Genomic DNA, 21527 nt, shown 5'->3' on the forward strand with positions numbered 1-21527 from the left:
GAAGGAAGGAAGGAAGGAAGGAAGGAAGGAAGGAAGGAAGGAAGGAAGGAAGGAAGGAAGGAAGGAAGGAAGGAAGGAAGGAAGGGAGAAAAAGAGAGGAAAGGAGGGAGGGAGGGGAAATTTGATCTTATTTTTAATGGGAGCTTAGCACCTTTTCTTTAAAAGAAAATTTATTAATTTATTTTTTCTTCACTGTTGCTTTGGTTTGAATGTCATGATATCTTCCAATAGACTAGACTAGACAACAAAATTATTTCCAGAGGGTATTCAATAAGCATTTGTAAAGTGAAACTCCTCTCAACACCCTATTAAAATCTGACCTTATAACAAAGAAGAACAGTTAAATAAAACTAACCAACACATTGCTCTAGTAACAATTTTATATTCCACTACCTCATTGCCTAATGGATGAAAATATGTCTTACTTTAAGGGATCAGGATGTATTTGATGCTGATGATGCCTATCTGCCACCATCCCTCTCCAACCAACCCTGTCTACAAGCATGTGATTCTGTGTTTTCCTTTCTGCCAGTAAAATATAGGGAAAGATCTCCGTCTATGAATTCTTCTAATTCTGCCCTAATAATGATAAAATTCTGAAGTGTTACAAGTATCATATTCCCATGTTGGAATATAAAGAGTTTAATCTTATTGAATCCCTTTCCTTTTCTCTTTCCTGTTACCTTTTTACTTCTCTTGAGTCTTGTATTTGAGAATCACATTTTCTGTTCAACTCTGTTCTTTGCATGAGAAATGTTTGAAAGTTCTCTATTTCATTAAGTATCTATTTCTCTTCCTAAATGATTATATTCAGTTTCACTGGGCTGGTGATTTTTGATTGAAATCCTATCTCCTTTATCTTCTGGAATATCATATTCCAAGTCCTCTGATTCTTTAATATAGAAGTTGTAATAAAGGGGCACTAGACAGGCTTATAATAGGGAGAGCTGGTGATACCAAGTCTTCTGGGCCAGGGAACCTACAACTCCAACTCTGCTAAATCTTGTGTTATCCTGACTATGGCTCCATGATACGTGAATTGTTTCTTTCTGATTGTTTGCAGTATTTTCTTCCTGTCCAGGGAGTTCTACCATAATATTCCTAAGAGTTTTCATTCAGGGATTTCTTTCAGGAGGTAATTGGTGGTTTATTCTTTCAACTTATTTTTTACCCTTTTGTTCAAGAATATCAGAGCATGGGGGCAGCTGGGTAGCTCAGTGGATTGAGAGCCAGGCTTAGAGACGGGAGGTCCTAGGTTCAAATCTGAGCTCAGACACTTCCCAGGGGTGTGACCCTGGGCAAGTCACTTAACCCTCATTGCCTAGCCCTTACTACTCTTCTGCCTTGGAACCAATACACAGTATTGATTCCAAGATGGAAGGTAAAGATTTAAAAATATATATATATATATATATCAGAGCAGTTTTCAGTAGGGGACTATTTCCCTATTTTCCTGCTACCTAATTGTCAGGCACATCTCTCCTGTCTCTTCTGCTATAATCAGTACTGCAGGAGGAGACAAAGAGTAGCAGCTGATGGATCTCCTTTCTGGTTGCCACGAAAAATGCTGCAATATCACCACTGCCACAGTCACTCCTAAGAGGTGCAGAACAGGACGTATAGGAAGCAAATAAACTCCTAATGAGGGTGTTGATATCTCTTCCTGTTTCCTGCTTGTAAGTCTCCCTAGTCTGTTTTTTCACCTCTTTTTCACTTATACCTTTACTTTGCTTTAGCACTCCTTTTTTAAATATGGTTTGTATTTTCTACATCTACGTACAGACTGATAGTTTTAGCAATTAATATTTTCCTTCCAAAGTGAATAAGTTAGTATTGGGGAAGGAGAATCCTATTGAGAAAATTGGAACCTATCACAAGATAGAGGGGATTAGGGAGGATTCCTCTGGTCCATCCTCCCCTTTGACTAGACCACAAATTTATTTGTAGAAAGAATTCAATAATCATTTTTCAAATGAATGGATGGATTTTGCACATTATAGAAAAATAGCAGTTCAGGACCTGAACAATCAGCAAAATGGATGATTAGATCTTGAGTAATTTTTAGGTATTAAGAAGTATGGTGCATAATGTTTCCTCCAAACAGTTCTCCCTCCTCGTTTCCTGTTTCATTTCATGGTGCCACTGTTCTCCCATTTACTTAAATTTAAGGATCATCTTGGCATCTACTTGCTTCCCAAATTCAAGTAATTAACAGTTCTTACTGATTCTTCCTTGAAAATGTCTCTTAGAAACATTTTTTCTATTCTTGATATTATCACATAAGTACAGAATATTAGTATTCTGTGTTGGGATTATTGAAAAGGCCTCTGATTGATCTTTTACCTGCCTGGAATGCAATAGAATCATGAGAAATGACCATGGATATCATTTAGGCCAGAGATTCTCAAGTTGGAATCTGTGATTTTTTTTTAAATTTCGGAACCATATTTCAATATAATTAGTTTTCTTGGTAATTCTATGCAATTTTCACATACCTTTAAAAAAATATTCTGAGAAGGAGTCTGTAGACTTCACCAGACTGCCAAACAAGTCTTTTTAACAACAACAAAAAAAGTTAAAGACTCTGATCTAGGTCGTTTTGCCTCATTGTACAGATAAAGAAATGGAGACTCAGAGAAGTTAAATGATTTGCCCAAATTTCTATGAATAGTAAGTAGTGTGCCTCTAGAGTGCAAATCTGTTTGCAGAAGCTCATTTAATATCTGTGAAATAAATGTTTAGATGCTTCTACATATTCCCATATCTACAATAGTTTTGTCTTGAAATGTTATGTAAATCTGATATATTTTTTATATGAAGATCTTGTCTCCCTACCCATGTAATAAACTTTTTGAGATCAAGAACTGCCTATTTGCATCCTTAATTTTTTTCACAGAATACATATTCAACAAATATTAATTGATGTGATAAGATTTTTCCATTTTTATTGTTTATTTCCCATCTTTTAATTTTTCAGTAGTTTGTTTTAGTAATTTAGGGTAAAATCTTTCAAACATACATCACTCTTTTTACTTCAATTTTATTTTTTCAATTAGCAAAAGTTAGCCTTCTCTCTTTCTGTTATATACCCTTCTATTGAAAAAAAAGAAAACCATTTCAAGTACCAAATATTTTGTCAAACAAAACAAATTACTATATTGGCCATGTCCAAAAAAAGTTGTCTCATTCTGCACTCTGAATCCATCACCTCTCTGTAAACATTTGTGGCACGTTTCATTATGAATCTCCTGGAATTGTGGTTGGTCATTGATTGCAGTTTATAAGTCTTTCAAAATTATTGATGCAGTTAGATTTTTCACAAGGTATTGGTTTTGTCTTAAAGACCAATCTTATCATCAACACCGTCCCATGGAATCTTTAACTTGAGTGCAGACCACTTTCTCAAGCCTTATTGAAGAAACCTGGTCCAGACCTGCAAGAAGAATTAAATGCAGCAGAAAAAAGAAAACCAGTGAAAATAGGACATGTTTTTCTGACCAGAGGTTATAATCTGGACTGTAGATTTGTGCTCCATATGGTGACTCCTTGTTGGGATAAAGGAGCAGGGGATTCACAAAAGGTAGAGAAAGGCTTAAGTTCATTTAGAGACCACAGAGAATCTTCTTGCAAATCCATATAGGTTATTTCTCTTTTGAATTTACACTGATAGTTATGGGAGAGTCTATTATCTATGCCATTTATTTCCATATATGGATGCTTTCTGAGGCATGGTCAATAACAAGAACAAAAACAAAATTATAAGTTCCTATAATAGTAGCATCATTATTAATGATAATGATGATGATAATGATTTATGGCAAAGGAGGCCAAGAGAGACATGGGGAGAATTGATGAGTTAGTGACTCTGGTTCTCCATACACACACACACACACACACACACACACACACACACACACACACACACATACACGGTCCCAGATTCCTTAAAATAATCCCTTTGTGAATGGGGCTATCTATTCAAAACCAACACCTGGCAGGTCACTTAGCCTTAGCACTCTCTTTTCCACATACTTCCTGAGTTCTTTCATGATAATCCTACTCTTTTTTTCATCACACCAACTGGTAAACTTCCAAAGTCCTTACACAAATGTTAATTTTCTATCCATACTCCTTCTGTTACTACAGTCAAGCCAATTTCCAAAAAGTCCATGGCCTATAAGCAGTACCAAGTCTCCTTGAAATTTCTAAATCAAATTTCAGCCTTCATCACCTAAATGTTCCTCTTTTCCTACCATTCTTTATTTCTGAGGCTAGCTTAGTATAAGATGAATTTATTTTGTTTTTCAGGTTATGCAAGACATTATCACATAATGTTTAAAGATGGCTACCACACTCTCCTTAACATCAATCACTTTTCCAGCAATTGGAACAGGAAATTTGGGGTTTCCTAAAATCCTTTTGGCTAAATTAATCCTGTCTCCAGTGCTCAAATTCAGTGGTGAAGCACCTTTGAAGACTCTGATAACATTCAGGTAAAAACAGTTGTGTCATTTTGGTTAACATTGCCTTCCTCATATAGGTAATTAATAAATGATGCTTTAATTTTTAAAAAATTCTAAATAGCATCATATCATATTTGCAGTTTCTTGCACTGCTCAAAAGGTTTTATTTTTCTAAGTTTTTTTCTGCTCTACAAGCATGGTAACACTGATTAACCTCAATGTGATTGTCTTTTATTAAAAGATCTGCTGCTTTGTAACAAGGAAAGCTTTTTGACAGAGAAATGGAAAAAATATATAGTTCTAGTGGTCATCTAAGTTTTCCCATTAAAGATCATTGTAGCTAAAATGGAGAGACTCATAAGCAATCAAGTGACCTTTGGCAATGAATTCTTTGACCATGGTAAACCATAAATCAATACCAAAAAATTAGTGGTTTTCGGAACTATGAGACTCTCTTCATCATATAGTTTCTTGGTTGATGATAAGCATTAATTAACCACATTAATCACATAAATGTGAAATAGATAAATAAGATAGATACTCTAAGTGTCTAATGATCTGTAAATTGACATTCTATTCAAAGAAATGGAACACATTAACAATGATGTTCTCAAAATAAACAAAACTGAATAATGAAAGGAAGTCATAATTAACTGATGCGTATGGACTCTCCTTGGAAAGGCAAACAAAGGAGTAGACAAAGTTAATTTCATCATCATTTAGGGCAAGAATGATTAACCTTTTTTATGCCACAGACCTCTTTGTGAGTCTGGTGAAGCCATGGGCCCCTTCTCAGAATCATGTTGCTAAATGAGAGGGGAAAAAAACACAGAACATTACAGTGGAAATTAATTATATAGAAATACCATTATATGAGGCAGGTAGATGGAGAAGTAGAGCACTGGACCTAGAGTCAGGAAAACCTAACTTCAAATTCAGCCTCAGACACTTATTAGCTGTGTGACCCTGGGAAACTCACTTAACTTCTGTTTCCTTCAGTTTCCTTAATTATAATATGGGTACACTGAAAAGAAATGGCAAGTCACTCCAATATCCTTACCAAGATACCTCCACAGGGGCCACAAATAGTTGAACACACCTAAAAAATGACTTTTAACAACAAAATTATTCCTTTATATCTTTGAGAGACCTTCCTTCATTAGTCCTCCTTCAAAGCAAATGAGTGATGGTGTCCATTAGCAATACAAAAGCATCTAGTCCCAGCAAGGAGACAACACTTATAATCCTACCATACTTGTCCCTGATTGTGAGGTAGAAATCAGTACGTTTGATACCCTTAAAATTCAATTCCTTCTAGATGCTTTAAAGGCAGTTCCTGAACTCCATGTAAGTTAAACTTGGAGGAGATGTAGTAAAACTAATGAAACTTGGAGGAGGCTAATATTATTCGACTAGAAGTCCCAGGAACAATACAACTGATGGACCTAAAAGCTATTTTTACCAAAATCAACTTCAAGGTACAGTTCTAAGGACACAGAACATATTCACGTCAGTCTCTCCTTACTGAATAAGCACAGACAATTTATTTTCCAATCTCCTAGGAGCTGGGAACATCTCACAGAAAGTAACCACCTTTTCAGTCAGCATCACTAGAAGCACAAAAGCCAATCAGAACTTACTTTCCTCTTCATTTCCTATCCCATACTTCAATGAGATCACTACACTCCAGTCCAGTATAATTATAGCAATGATTCTGTGCTAGGTCTGAATCAGAGAGTTGACATTGGATATCTAAACAAAATGAGGTATTCATAGATAATTCAACAGTTAAAAAAGTAGCAGGAGAAGGATGTTCAACACTGTAGAAATTTCATGTTGATTGAGCTGAGTAAAGCTCCCTTGCCTCGTTTGCCCATCATTTTCCATCAGCCACTCTTTTTTTAGATAATATTCTACTTTTCTCTAATTATATGTTAAAATTATTTTTAACATTCATTTTTTAAAATCTGAATTCCAGATTCTCCCTTTTTCCTGCCCTCCCTCCCTTACTATCTCCTATCCTCCCCAGAGACAATATGATATATTTTACACATGTAATCATATAAAATATTTTTTCTATATTAGTCATTTTGCGAAAGAGATCCCAAAGAAAAAAGAATAAAGAAAGTGATATAGTGTATGTTTTCATCTGCATTCAAACTTCATCAGTTCTTTCTCTGAAGGCAGATGTCCTTTTCATCCTGAGTCTCTGGAATTGTCTTAGATCACTGTATTGTTTGGGTTTTTTTTATTGAAAATTTTTATTTAATTAATTAGTTTTTTTTAATAATTTTTTATTTTTAGAAAAAATTTCCATGGTTACATAAGTCATGTTTTTACTTTACCCTTCACCCCCTTCACCTTCCCTTCCCCCGAATCACCCCCCCCCCTTCCGCCGTAGCTAATTCGCATTTCCACTGGTGTGGTCAGTCAAGACTTATTTACACATTATTGATAGTTATATGGGGTGTGGTCTTTTCAGGTCTACATCCCCAATCATGTTCTCATCAACCCAAGTGTCCACGCAGTTGTTTTTCTTCTGTGTTTCTACTGCAGTTCTTCCTCTGAATGTGGATAGTGTTCCTTTCCATAAATCCCTCAGAATTGTCTTGGGTCATTGCATTGCTGCTAGTACAGATGTCCATTACATTCGATTTAACATAATATATCAGTCTCTGTGTACAATGTTCTTCTGGCTCTGCTCCTTTCACTCTGCATCAATTCCTGGAGGTCTTTCCAGTTCACATGGAATTCCTCCAGTTTATTATTCCTTTGAGCACAATAGTATTCCATCACCAACATATACCACAATTTGTTCAGCCATTCCCCAATTGAAGGGCATAACCTTGCTTTCCAGTTTTTTGCCACCACAAAGAGTGCTGCTATAAATATTTTTGTGCAAGTCTGTTTATCTATGATCTCTTTGGGGCACAGTCTCATCAATGGTATGGCTGGATCAAAGGGCAGGCATTCTTTTATTGCTCTTTGGGCATAGTTCCAAATTGCCCTCCAGAATGGTTGGATCAGTTCACAACTCCACCAGCAATGCATTAATGTCCCAATTTTGCCACATCCACTCCAACATTCATTACTTTCCCCTGCTATCATTTTAGCCAATCTGCTAGGTGTGAGGTGGTACCTCAGAGTTGTTTTGATTTGCATTTCTCTAATTATTAGAGATTTAGAACACTTTCTCATGTGCTTATTGATAGTTTTGATTTCTTTATCTGAAAATTGCCTATTCATATCCCTTGCCCATTTATTAATTGGGGAATGGCTTGATTTTTTATACAATTGATTTAGCTCCTTGTATATTTGAGTAATTAGACCTCTGTCAGAATTTTTTGTTATAAAGATTTTTTCCCAGTTTGTTGTTTCCCTTCTGATTTTGGTTGCATTGTTTTCCCTTGTACAAAAACTTTTTAATTTAATATAATCAAAATTATTTATTTTACATTTTGTAATTTTTTTCCATGGTTACATGATTCATGCTCTTTCCCTCCCCTCCACTCACCCCACCCCACCTCTAGCCCCTATAACCGACGCACAATTCTACTGGGTTTTACATGTATCATAAGATCACTGTAGGGGGCAGTTGGTTAGCTCAGTGGAATGAGAGTCAGGCCTAGAGACGGGAGGTCCTAGGTTCAAATCTGGCCTCAGCCACTTCTCAGCTGTGTGACCCTGGGCAAGTCACTTGACCCCCATTGCCTACCCTTACTACTCTTCTGCCTTGGAGCCAATACACAGTATTGACTCCAAGATGGAAGGTAAGGGTTTAAAAAAAAAAAAAAAAAGATCACTGTATTATTGAGAAAAGTTAGGTCACTTAGAGTTGTTCATCAAAAAATACTGTTTTTACTGTGTAAAATATCCTGGTTCTGCTCACTCCACTTTACTTTATATCAGTTCATGTAAATCTTCCTAGGTTTTTCCAAAATCATCTTGCTCACCATTTCTTATAGAGCAATAGTATTCCATTGCAATTATATAGTGCAATTTGTTCACCCATTCCTTCTGACTGATAGATAACCCCTCAATGTCCAATTCTTTGCTACCACAAAAAGAACCGCAATAAATATTTTTGTAAAAATAGGGCTTTTCCTTTCCATCAGCCACTCTTCAAAGAATGTGCTACTTTGTTGTTGAGCCTTTTAATCATGTCTTATTCTTCATGATCCCATTTGGGGTTTTCTTGGCTAAGATACTATAGTGGTTTGCCATTTTCTTCTTCAACTCATTTTACAGATGAGGAAACTAAAGCAAACAAGGTTAATCCACATGCCCAGGTCACACAGCTAGTATGTATCTGAGGTCAATTTTAAACTCAGATCTTCCTTATTCCAGGCCCTGCACTCTATCCACAGGGCCACCTACCTACTTACTAATGACTATATTGTAGTTTAAAGACCAAGAAGAGATGTTAACAGTATAAGCCAAACAAGTTTCCAGGATAGTGTCAATATCTTTTGAGGAAAAACTTAAAATCTTTCCTCCTAAAGAAAGTACTTGAATAGGGATAGAAGTTGGACTACTGTTCTTCCAGAAGTCAGCATTTGTCAGAGGCAGGATTTGAACCCATTTCTCTATTCAATATGGCATGCTCCCTCTTATTGATTAGGATGTGCATGGATAGTCATCCTGAATTTTAATGGATCAAAGAAAGTGGCATGGATTGAATTTTGGAAATTGTCTGATGCTTTTAATGATTCAAAGCTACTCTAAGTTATAGATAAATTACTGATCTGCATCCATGGAAGGAGTTTCCACATTGGAAAGAAATCATGCAAATAGTCCCAACACAAAAATAGTCCCAACACAAACACAGGAAGACAGCATTCTCTAAAACAAACACCTATCTTTCAAACAGAAATGTTTTCCTAACTATGACCTAAGGCCGCAAGTTCTGGAATGCTGTGGTGTCTGAGAAACTAACATTACATATGACCCAAGGGACAATAGAGAAACACATGGCCAACACATCAATGATCATGGATTTTCAATGGTGACTTGAACTCCAAAACAAACATAAGAGATGTCATTAAAGAATATTAAAGAAGGAAAGGGACTGGTTGTTTGAGGAATAATACATCTAAATGGTTACTAGCACCCTGGAAACATAAAAAAGAGCTCAAGAAAGGCTTCCAGCATGTTGTATGGATCATTTCTGACGGTTCTATTGAATCACATGCAATGAAAAGATATGAATGAGTTTCAATCTGTACACCACATCAGTAATACCCAAGATTCATTGAAATATTGAAGTATGGACATATAAATCATACCTAAAGAGGCAACCACAGAATACATGTGTAATGTTGGATTTCTAATTATTCCACTTTCTCTTAGGACTCTTTCCCCCTCAACTTGTAACCACTCTAGCAAAGTGGGGTTTCCAAGAGAGAAGCTAATGCTATTTAAAAAAACAAAAACAAACCTTTCCTTATGTCTTAGAATCAATATTAAATATTGGCTCTAAGGCAGATGAGCTAGGCAATTGGAGTTAAGCAACTTGGCCAAGATCACACAGCTAGGAAGTGTCTGAGGCCAGATTAGAACCCAGGTTCTCCCAACCCCAGGCCTGGCTCTCTATCCAATGAGCCACCTAGACGGCCCAATTGTTATTACTATTATTCTTAGAATTGTAGGTATCAACCTTGTAGGTCGATGTTCCTACTAACACTATAACTCATGAAGCCTTATTCATATATTACCCATTAACAAATAGGTTGATATTACTCAAATAACATTATCCAAAACAATTATTGAAAATTATAAGTAAAAACAAATAATTACACAACATTCCACCCATACACCAAGAACATATTCTTCTTCAAAAACATAATATCTATGGGGAGAGTGAGCATTTAAAATACCAGTGTAGTAAGGCATACATGTAAGCAATATGCTTTGACACCATCAAAAATATTTCATAAATATTTACTTGATGGATAATAGCTTCTGTGTTGATCAGTGTTTGCTACAAAACTATCCTGCTTCATGGCTACACTGAACCAGCCCCTCTTGAGGCACATTGTCTCATTAGGACAGATTAATCTGTTGGATGGCTCCACCGTTGATCTACTTATAGCCTGGGCTTTTCCTCCACGCAGCAGAGGTTATTCTTCAAGAATACCTATGGTAAGAGCATCTAGGGGGTTAGAGAATAGTGTGCCAGACCTAGAGATGGGAGGTTGTGGATTCAAATCTGGGTTCAGACACTTCTTAGCTGTGTGATCCTGAGTAAGACACAACCTCAGTTGCCAAACCCTTACTGCTCTACTACCTTGGAAGCAATACTTAGTATTGATTCTAAGACAGAAGGTAAGAGTTTGTTTTTTAAAGAGTGGTAATCAACATTTTCAGCTTCATACTTAAAGATGTTTTCAGGTAAAATAGTGTTTTCCTCTTTTAAAAAAGCATCAATCATCCTAAAATTGCTTTAAAAAAAAAGATTCCTATTCTACTCCATCAACTGGACTCTTAAGATGGTTCTTCCCTACCTTGATGGATGCAGGTGGCAGTATAGTCAGAGCTGTTTAGCCTCTATCAACCAGATCTTCCTAGTAATAGATAACAGTGCAGAGAGCTATCACCTCTTTTTCAAAGTGTTCATATATAGGGCATCCCAAAAGTCTTAGTTCAGTAAGAATAATGCACTAAGAGTTTTGGGAGACCATATTTTATTCAAATTGCTGGTTCATTGTGAGGTCCTTTTAGCAAGGCATTTCATTTTAGGTTATAAAATTATTGCCATTATGTCATAACTTGATAATGTACATTTTCCCCAATAATCATAAAACAGTTCTGAGATTCAGAGTTCTCTAGTTTTTAACTTCAAAGTTCTTCCCTCTGTCTTAATGCAAATAACTGCAATTCAGAACATCAGACTTTACTCTAGACAAGTGAATCATCTCTGCAGCTGTTTTATTAGTATTGCTCATAAGCAAATTTCATATTTCTTTTTATTTTTGACTCATTTCAATCATCAAGATTGTCAGAATCTAAAAGGGTCACCCTTTTCCATGTGTAGCACTTGTTTTCAAATGTTTACGGTACAGCGACCATAGGAAACGTTTCTATCTTTAATAGAATCAGAAAAAAATCAAAGAAAATATTCACAAAAATTGTCTTGTATTGGCAGTTGAAAATGTCAGTTGAGAAAATGGCTTAACATAAAGTCTTTTTCTTCTTGAGTCAGGAAGAAGCCACATGTTTTATCTCTGCTCTGTGAGAATCCGTGAACAATCTGTGGAGAATACAGAGAGAATAAGAAAATGACTTTTGAGAAAATGACTTGATATGAAATATTTCTCTTTATGGAGAAGATGCATCATTTATTTTTGTTCCACGAGGATCTATGACTTATCTGTATAAAAGATAGATAGACTTCTTTCTTGTGAAAATTGTCTTAAGAGAACTATGAAGAGCTTGAGTGAAACTAAGAGATTACAAAAGGGAAGACAATTGTAAGAATAAGATCTAATTCTGAGGACTGATATTAGGAATCAGTTAATGATTTGAGAATGAGTTAATAAACTAGTGAAGAGAAGGCATCTGCTTATAAAGAGAGATTTCGAGGTAGCTCAGGTTATGGCCTTATTTATTGGCAATATGCTATAATTGTGTGTTTTTATGTTTACTATCAATTCAATGTATTATTAAATTATATGTACTATACATGCAGTAACTTTAATATTCATTTAATCATATGTAAATTGAACTAACTGCTATTGGAAAAGGAGGTTTCTATACTTCAGTATTTAATTAACATTTAATGAATTGGAGTGGAAGAGCAAGATAATTAATGAGAAAGATTAATAGTTTATTATTGAAAATAACTTATCCACCATAATGTATCACTATATCTCTCAGGAAGATAACAATTGGGACTAAACTTGTGATTATAACAGTGTCGAGAATTCTCAGATGTAGAAATGCTTTCTTCCTATGAAACTTTGCAACTTCTCATCTTAGAATGTTGCCTAGAGTACTAAGAGATTAAGTAACTGATGTAAAGTCACATAGTATGTATCAAAGATGGGAATTGAACCCAGATCTTCCTGGCTCAAAAACCAGCCCTCCAACATTAATGCATTGCTGGTGAAGTTGTGAACTGATCCAACCATTCTGGATGGCAATTTGGAACTGTGCCCAAAGGGCTTTAAAAGACTATCTACCTTTTGATCCAGCCATAGCACTGCTTGGATTATACTCCAAAGAGATAATAAGGAAAAAGACCTGTACAAAAATATTTATAGCCATGCTCTTTGTGATGGCAAAAAATTGGAAAATGAGAAAATGTCCTTTGATTGGGGAATGGTTGAACAAATTGTGGTATCTGTTGGTGATGAAATACTATTGTGCTCAAAGGAATAAAGAACTGGAGGAATTCCATTTGAACTGGAATGACCTCCAGGAATTGATGCAGAGTGAAAGGAGTAGAACCAGGAGAACATTGTACACAGAGACTGATATACTGTGGTACAATCGAACATGACGGACTTCTCTACTAGCAGCAATGCAAGGATCCAGAGCAAGGCTGAGGGACTTATGAGAAAGAAAACTAGACACATTCAGAGGAAGGACTGTGGGAGGAGAAACATAGAAGAAAAACAACTTCCTGAACACATGGGCTGATGGGGATATTATTGAAGACACTAAATGATAACTCTAGTCCAACTATCAATAATATGGAATTAGGTCTTGATCAATGATACATGTAAAACCCAGTGGAATTGGGCATTGGCTAAGGGAGGTTAGGGCAGCTTGGGGGAGAGGGAAAGAACATGAAATATGTAACTAAGAGAAAATATTCAAAATAAAAATTAAAAAATCAGCCCTCCATCCATGATACTTCTCAGGGTAATAAAAAAAATATTTTATATATATATATATATATATACATATATATATATATATGTGTGTGTGTGTGTGTGTGTGTGTGTGTGTGTGTGTGTATGTAACAATGAGTCAAATAGCAGGTTGAGTATAGGTAATCTACAAGTGAGTGTGATCAGGCCCCATACTCTTTTTAACCTTTCTATTTATACCTGTTAACTCATAATAGCAAGGTTGTGACCAAGATCCCTAGGGTACACACTTAGAATCTCATAATCAGTAATCTTCTCCACAGTATCCTTGCAAGTGGTCACTGAATCTATTCTTCAAGACTCTGCATTACAAAAAGAGCTGACCTTTGAGTCCCTGGAGGACCTCAGTTTCAGTACTCTTTTGACTCTTCTATTGATAGCTTGTTTGACTTTGGGAAAGTCATAGCTTTCTAGGCTTTGGTTTCCCCACAAATAAAATGAGAAGATTGGGCTAGATGATCTCTCTGGTCTCTTCTAGCTCTAGAATTGATTTTATGAGCATGAGAGATTCACTACTTCTAAGGTAGCTTCTTCCATTTTTAGATACCTACTGTTAAGAGCATATTATTTATCTTAAGTCAAAAGGACCCTCCCTATAATCTCTACCCATGGCCATTATGCTCTCTAGGATAAACCTTCTTCCACATGACAACCATTCATGTAGACTTCAAAGCTGACTATCTCATATTAGGTTTTTTTTTTCTTTTCCAGGTCACACATCCATCTTGTGGATGTGTAGTCTTCATAAGGCACGTCTTTAAGTGTCATTATTTTGTTTGTCCTTTTACTTGCTATAGGCTAGCTGATCTATGTCTTTTCTAAAATATAACTAGTGTCTATTATGTGCCAGGCTCTGTGCTAAACACTGGGGATACAAAAGAGGCAAAATGTAGTTCTTCCCCTCAAAGAGCTCACAGTCTAAAGGGAGGGAGGCCACAAGTAAATAAATAAGTGCCCAAAAGCTATAAACAAGATAAATAGGAAATAATTGAGAGGGAAGACACTGGAATTAAGAGAAGTTAAGCTGCAGAAATGAACACAGATGTGATCTACCAAAGGCGGAATGCAGTGGATGTATCACTTCCTGATTCTAGTCATGGTACCTCCCAATACAACCCTAGTCTATAAGTCTTTTAGAGCTCCTGTACCTCTGACTCATTGAGCTTAGCATACACTAAAACCAATAAATCTATTCCAAATGTCTAGCTAAATCCCTCCTAGATTAGATTGTGGAAGTTGCTTTTTTGAATCTGAGTGTAAGACTTTCCATTTTTTCCTATTAGATTTCCATCTCTTAAAACTCAATCCATAAACCTTCCACATTTTAACATTTTGATACAATTTGGTTCTCTGACCACTAGGGGAAGTGTGAGCAGTCAGGGCTTTCCAGCTGCATATTGATCGCTTCAGCCCCTGACAATATCATTATAATAACCTTGCAAACATACACAGCTGAAGCCAACCTTGCCCCATAGCTCCTAGGCTTTTCTTTCCATCTGCACAGGAGAAACGGGCAAGGAGACTAAGATCCCACAGTGCAACTTTTTTACTTTGTGGACTCTAGGGATAACTATTTTCCTTGAAGGCTCCTTTTTGTTCCCCATACAGAGAAAATTTTCAGCACTCTCCTTTTTTTATGGCTTACTGACTATTATACCATCTGTCAGGTTTTGCTGAGAAAAATAAATCTTCCATCTTTGAAAGGGAACTTCTCCATTCCTTAGCTGCTTTGTAGGTAAGCCCAGTAACCATAACAGACAACTCAAGGTTTCTTGTATGGCCCAAAAGGAACTTTTAAAAAATAAATAACAATCAAGGCATCCAGATGGCACAGCGGGTAGAACACCAGGCCTGGAGTAGAGAGGACCTGGGTTCAAATATGACCTTAGACACTTAACTGTGTGACCCTGGGCAAGACACTTAACCTCAATTGCCTAGCCCTTACCTCTCTTCTACTTGGAACCAATACACAGAATTGATTCTAAGACAGAAGGCAAGGGTTTTAAATAAATAAATAACAACCAGGGCAGCTAGGTGGCACAGTGGATAGAGTTCCAGACCTGGAGTCAGGAGGACTTGGGTTTAAATCTGAATTCAGACACTTCTTAGCTATGTGACTCTGGGCAAATCACTTAACCTCCTTTGTGCAGCCTTTTCCATTCTTCTGCCTTGGGACTGATAACTTGTTAGTATTCAATAAATAAATAACAGTTTTAAAAAAATATATACAGGGGGCAGCTGGGTAGCTCAGTGGATTGAGAGCCAGGCCTAGAGGTCCTAGGTTCAAATCTGGCCTCAGACACTTCTTAGCTGTGTGACCCTGGGCAAGTCACTTAACCCCCACTGCCTAGCCCTTACCACTCTTCTCCCTAGGAGCCAATACACAGTATTGACTCCAAGACAGAAGGTAAGGGTTTTAAAAAAAATTTAAAAATTAAAAAATATATACAGGTAAATTTAGTCTTAAATATTACCACAGTAGCCAGAAAGGAACAATGGGAAAGTTATTTTGATTAGTTATCAGAGAAATTCATCTTGTCCTTAAATGGAGAAAAGGAGGAAGAGAGGGTCATCATCTCATCCCACCAACTCAAGCTTGGTCATTAATGCAGATTGAATTCTGTGGTTACTGCTTGAAATATCCCCTTCATCTCCTACCTCCCATCATTATTCTGCCCATGTTGACCCAACCTCCATCATCTTCCAGTGGCATCTATCCTATGGCCACTTGCAAAGGCTCCTCCTCAGATACACACTGGAGCTTCCAAATAGCTTCTTCTCAGAAGCCCAAACTCAAAGTCAAAAGTGAAACCACTTGGAGAACTTGGAGAATTCTGAGGAAACTAGCAAGTAGGTAGCTCCCCTTCCCCAAGACTTCTAAGTCTTCACTATGGAGTGGGTCAAAAGATAGGTTCATTTGATACAACAGAAAATTCTCAACAAACATCCAAATAAACTCCACTAACAAAGCATATTTGAGAATTTTGTGGTTTTTGAATTTTTATTTATTTGTTAGTTATACCAAAATTCCTATGTATCTCACTCCCTCTCTCCTTTCTCTTCACTTTAGAAAATACCACCCAAAAAAACAACAACAAAAATATACAATGATCCCTCACCTTTCGCAGGAGTTATGTTCCAGAGGAACCCCACCACCACCACCATAGGTGAAAATCCTAGAAGTGAAATGGACAAGGAGAGATGCTGAATGTATGGGCACAGTGTGGGAGAACAAACAGACCGAAGCTACAGTCACTGAGCCAATCAGCACCCAGGATACAGAACACAGAGCCGTGGTTGGCCACCTTTCCTTCCATCAGCCACTAGTGTGCTGTGTACAATCTCACATTGGTAAACTTGTGCAAGCAGTAGAGGGGTACTACATTTCTATTGTTATAGTATCCACAAAATCCCATGATTAGAGAAAACTTTGCAATAACAGAATTAGTTTTTTTTTTTGAAAGACCCATGCTACAGTGAAGCCGCAATAAGTGAATTTCAATATAGTGAGAGACAACTGTATATATCTTATCTCCATCTATCAGTTCTTTCTCTGGAAGTGGATATTCACAAGCTATTCTTCAAATATTAATTTTGTAGTTGTATATAATGTTCTCTTGGTTCTGCCCATTTTACTCTTCATTATTTTATTTAGTCTCTCCAGGTTTCTAAAAAATTCACCTGGTCCTTGTTTCTTATGGCACAGTAGTATTCCATCACAATCATATACCACAATTTGTTCTGCCATTACCCAAATCATGGACATCTCCTTGATTTCCAGTTCTTTACCACCACAAAGAGAACTGCTATAAATATTTTGGAACATATAGATTCTTTCCCCTTTCCCCAATTCTCCTTAGGAAATAAACCTGATGGTAGTGTTGGTAGGTCTGAGAGTATACATGGTTTTATAACTGGACATAATTCCAAGTTGCTCTCCAAAATGGTTGAATAAGTTTGAAGTTCCACAAACAGTGTATTAGTGTTCCCATTTTCTATATCTTGTGGGTCTTTTAAATGCTATTTGATATGTTTTGTTTTATATCAGTTATTTCAGAATAAACTATACCCACCATCGAAAACTAGTTTATCCTTTTAAAAAAGAAAAACAAGCAAAAAAATCAACACAATTTATGTAAGTAATGAAATAAGAAATTAAGATATAAAATTTTCTTTTCTTACAAGGATGAACATCCAAAAATGTTTCAAAGTATAGGGCAGCAAAAAAATTATATCATTCTTTTTAATTAGATTGTGTAGCATATAGTTAGATTTGAATAAACATATTTTTAAATCTTTTATTATTTAGTACTATTAGCACCAGGCATTTAAAATCATTTTAAAAGTTCAGGGGAAGCTAGGTGGCACAGTGGATGGGGAGGTGAACTCAGGAATTGGGAGGAGCTGTGTTCAAATCTAGCCTCAGACACATCCTAACTGTTTGACCTTTGACAAGTCACTTACCCACTTTTGCCTAGCACTTGCCCTCCTGTCTTAGAATTTATACTGACAGAAAGTAAGAGCTCTAAAAAAAAGTTCATAGGCTCATAGATGTAGAACTAAAGAATAATCTAGTCCACTTCTCATTTTGATGATAAGGAAACTAACATCCATAGATGTTCATTAATTTGCCCAAGATCACACAGGCAGAAGCCACAGAGTCAGGGATCTAAACTTGAGCTTTGGACTGCAAATGTGATACTCTTTGGACTCAAAGTCTGCTTCATCTACTTAAAAACTAACTTCCATGATTCAGAAATAGAATTCTGATTGGAGATATATACTGTAACCAGCAACTATGGAGATGTAGTAGTTTATGCATCACATGTATTTCTCTAATGAATTTGAGTCATGTTTCTGTCAAAATTGCACTCAGTAATTGTGTTTCTATTTCTAAGCATTTTCAGAACAATTTACCAGATGGAATAATGGAAATCCTACCAGTGGCAGAATTGCTCAGGCTGATTATACAAAAGGTCCAGTAAAGCTATTTACTGACTACTTATTGGTAGTTGAAGTCCAGAAGAAAACAATCATGATTTTTTGACAGAATAAATCAATAAGAGAAAAAAATCTCAAGGCACAATGATATTATGGATCATTGCAAGATGTTGGTTATTTTTATATGGCATATGCCATTGACTACCAAATCAACTGACTCATCCACTTTTGCTTGATGAGAGTTAAAACCATCTTTCATACAACTTCTTCAAAGACACAACCAATCAAATGTTTCCATCTTAACAAATTTGTTTATGCTACTATGAACATTATATATGGCATAATCCTATTCTCTAATTATTTTTCACTGAAAGGATCACCTCTTGAACCTAGTAGATTAGTTTAGATGGAAAAGTAAGCCAAGAGAGTAGAGGAGTGACAAAGAGTTAACAGACCCAGGATCTTGTTTGGTCTCTCATATCATTTTTTATCTCCTCAGGTATCCTTTGGACTATTTCTAGCCCTGACTTGGTAGTCTATGAAATGAAAATTGGCTCCATTACTTTCCAGGTTGTCTCTGGAAACATTACCAAGAAAAAGTCAGAAATGATTATAAACTCAACAGATCCCACATTTGTTCTCAAAACAGGTATCTTATTTGAAATTTTTAATTAATATATTGATTGTTGAAATAATAACATATGTGAGATTGAAATGGCAGAGTGGAATTCCAGCTGCAACAGAGGGGGTCAGGCCACAGCTTAGAATTCCATAGCCCCCCCCCCCCCCCCGAGAACTCTGAGAGAGGGGGTAGTTAAAGGCACTTGAGTCCTGGGTTTGAAGTAAGCAGGTCACTCTGTTTGCTATGTCCTAAGTCCTGGTTGCTTTTGAGGGGCTTGAGGCTTAAATATGAACAAAGCCATTTTAGTTCCTAGCTGTCAACCTGCTTTACCTTGATTTGACCTTCAATCAACATCTCAGCTATCTCTATTTAGTTACTTAGATATAGGAGATTATTTATAGACTTAGCTGACTTGCTATACAAGTTACCTTTCCCCTTTGGGGGGAGGGACTGCTTGGACATAACAGTTTTAGGGATTCCTAGGGGGCAGCTGAGTGGCTCAGTGGAGAGCCAGGCCTAGAGACTGGAGGTCCTAGGTTCAAGTCCGGCCTCGGACACTTCCAGCTGTGTGACCTTGGGCAAGTCACTTGACCCCTACTGCCCACCCTTACCACTCCTGGGCCAAGGACGTCCCTAGCCCAGATGAAAAAAGGAGGAGGGTTGAGCGTGGGGCTAGCAACCCCACCCTGTAAAAACATCTGCTAAAGAAACTGCAACCTAAAGTAGGGGCAGCTGGGCTAGCTCAGTGGATTGAGAACCAGGCCTAGAGACGAAAGGTCCTAGGTTCAAGTCCGGGCTCAGACACTTCAAGTCCGGGCTCAGACACTTCCCAGCTGGGTGATCCTGAGCGACTGTGTGTCCCATTGCCTACTGGTTGTGGCCCTATGCTCCTAGATGGAGTCCCAGGATAAAAAAAAAAAAAAAAAAAAAAAAAAAAAAAAAAAAAAAAACCACCTTATCTAACCTTATTTGATCTCCCTTTCTTCCCATCCCCATGAATCATTAAACCTTCAATCAATTGGGAGTGCCTGGTTATATTTAGGGAAATACTCATAACTTCCTCAAGCTGAGTCGCTCTGATTTGGTAGCCCTGATTTCCATCTTATCCTTAGAGCCTGCAGGCTTCAAAACATGAAGCTTCTCCTATTATCTCCTATTCTCTCCAACTGAAACCTGTGGGGAAATAGTTTAGAGAAAGTTATCATCTTTAGGAATTTAGTCCTTCCTGGTCAACTGTCTGAGCCCAGAAGATACCAGATCAACCTCCATATTGTAACTGATTTTCTAACTGCTTAGTGGGAGGGGGAAAGTAAAGGAGCACTCAGCAAGATCGTGCCCCTCCCTTCAGTCAAGCCAATTTGAGAGCCTGTGTGTGTGTCCTCTCCATAAACCAAAAGATTAGTAAGACTTGATTGCTACAGACTCCTGTCATTTTACAGCTTCCCAGATATAACACATAGAAAGATTTATGAATCTATCTGTTACCATTATGTATGGTCCATACCCTGGAGCATTCTATGCCCTGGGAAAACTTTCTTTCCAAACTGAGTCAGAGGAATTTGGAATGACCAACTCAGATAACTGTTATGTTATGATTACAATTATCTCAAGAGACTGAGGGTAAGAATATAAGTTTATTGATTGTATCAGGTTCATTGGTTAGAGCAGAATCATAACCAATAAAGTGATATATATCTCCAAGGTTCTCTCTGGGACCAGGGACAACCTCAGCTGGGTCAAGATAATAAATAGATTTTTAGTAGCTCATTATTCAGCCCCTCCCTTGACCATCCAGAGACATCTTTAATTCAACAAAACTAATTAAGAGGCAGTCCATCAGACCCTCAGCCCTTCCCCAAACTGATAATGAGCTTTTGCACATACACAGGAAAAAAACCCTTCTCCCTTTCATTTATTAACCAAATTTTGCTTAAAAAGAAGATATTCCTAGGGATTCCAAAGGACAAAGAAAATGCAAAAAGCAGCAAACTAGATGGTATCTCTGACCCAGATCACAGATAGAGGAATCCACAATAATCCCTAATATATAGGAATTAATACAGTATACAAAATATAAATGATCATAGTCCCTCCTCTGCCTTTTGGGAAAACTGTCAGTTTCCCCAGTGAAGCACACCAAATATGATGACTAAATGTTACATGGAAGGCTTTATTAACATTGCATAGGTGTTTTATGACATGATGTCAAAAATGACTGACAAGGAGTCATTAAGGGGACACTCCCCTTCTGGCACAGGAGCCTTAAAAAATACATGGGAGAAACATGAAAGAGAAAGGTGATCCAACCCCCATTGTCCAGTCTATCATGTTCAAAGACTGCAAGTCTCATGATGCAACAGGTGAATTTCTAGGGTCCTCTGCTATGGCTGTTGTCTTCGGCCATCTGAAATTATACTGATCCTCAGAGCTGCTCCTCTGGCAGATCAGCTTTCTCCTGGTCCCAAGTCACTAATTATATCCTTCCCTAAAATTCTTTGGAAAATAGGTCTTAATACAATTTAACAGTTACCAAATTTTTTTATTGCCAATATAACTAAATGGTCAGAGCTAACTTGAACCTCACAATTCCAATTTCATTAACATGAAGAATATCCAGTTATGAACCTC

At 37.0% G+C, this 21527-nt stretch overlaps 1 pseudogene; it reads left to right on the forward strand.

Moving 5' to 3' along the window:
• The window catches only part of LOC123241541, a 51896-nt pseudogene that overhangs the window by 7517 nt on the left and 22852 nt on the right, over positions 1–21527 (forward strand).

Source organism: Gracilinanus agilis, chromosome 3 (assembly GCF_016433145.1).
Source record: "Gracilinanus agilis isolate LMUSP501 chromosome 3, AgileGrace, whole genome shotgun sequence".
Taxonomy (NCBI): domain Eukaryota; kingdom Metazoa; phylum Chordata; class Mammalia; order Didelphimorphia; family Didelphidae; genus Gracilinanus; species Gracilinanus agilis.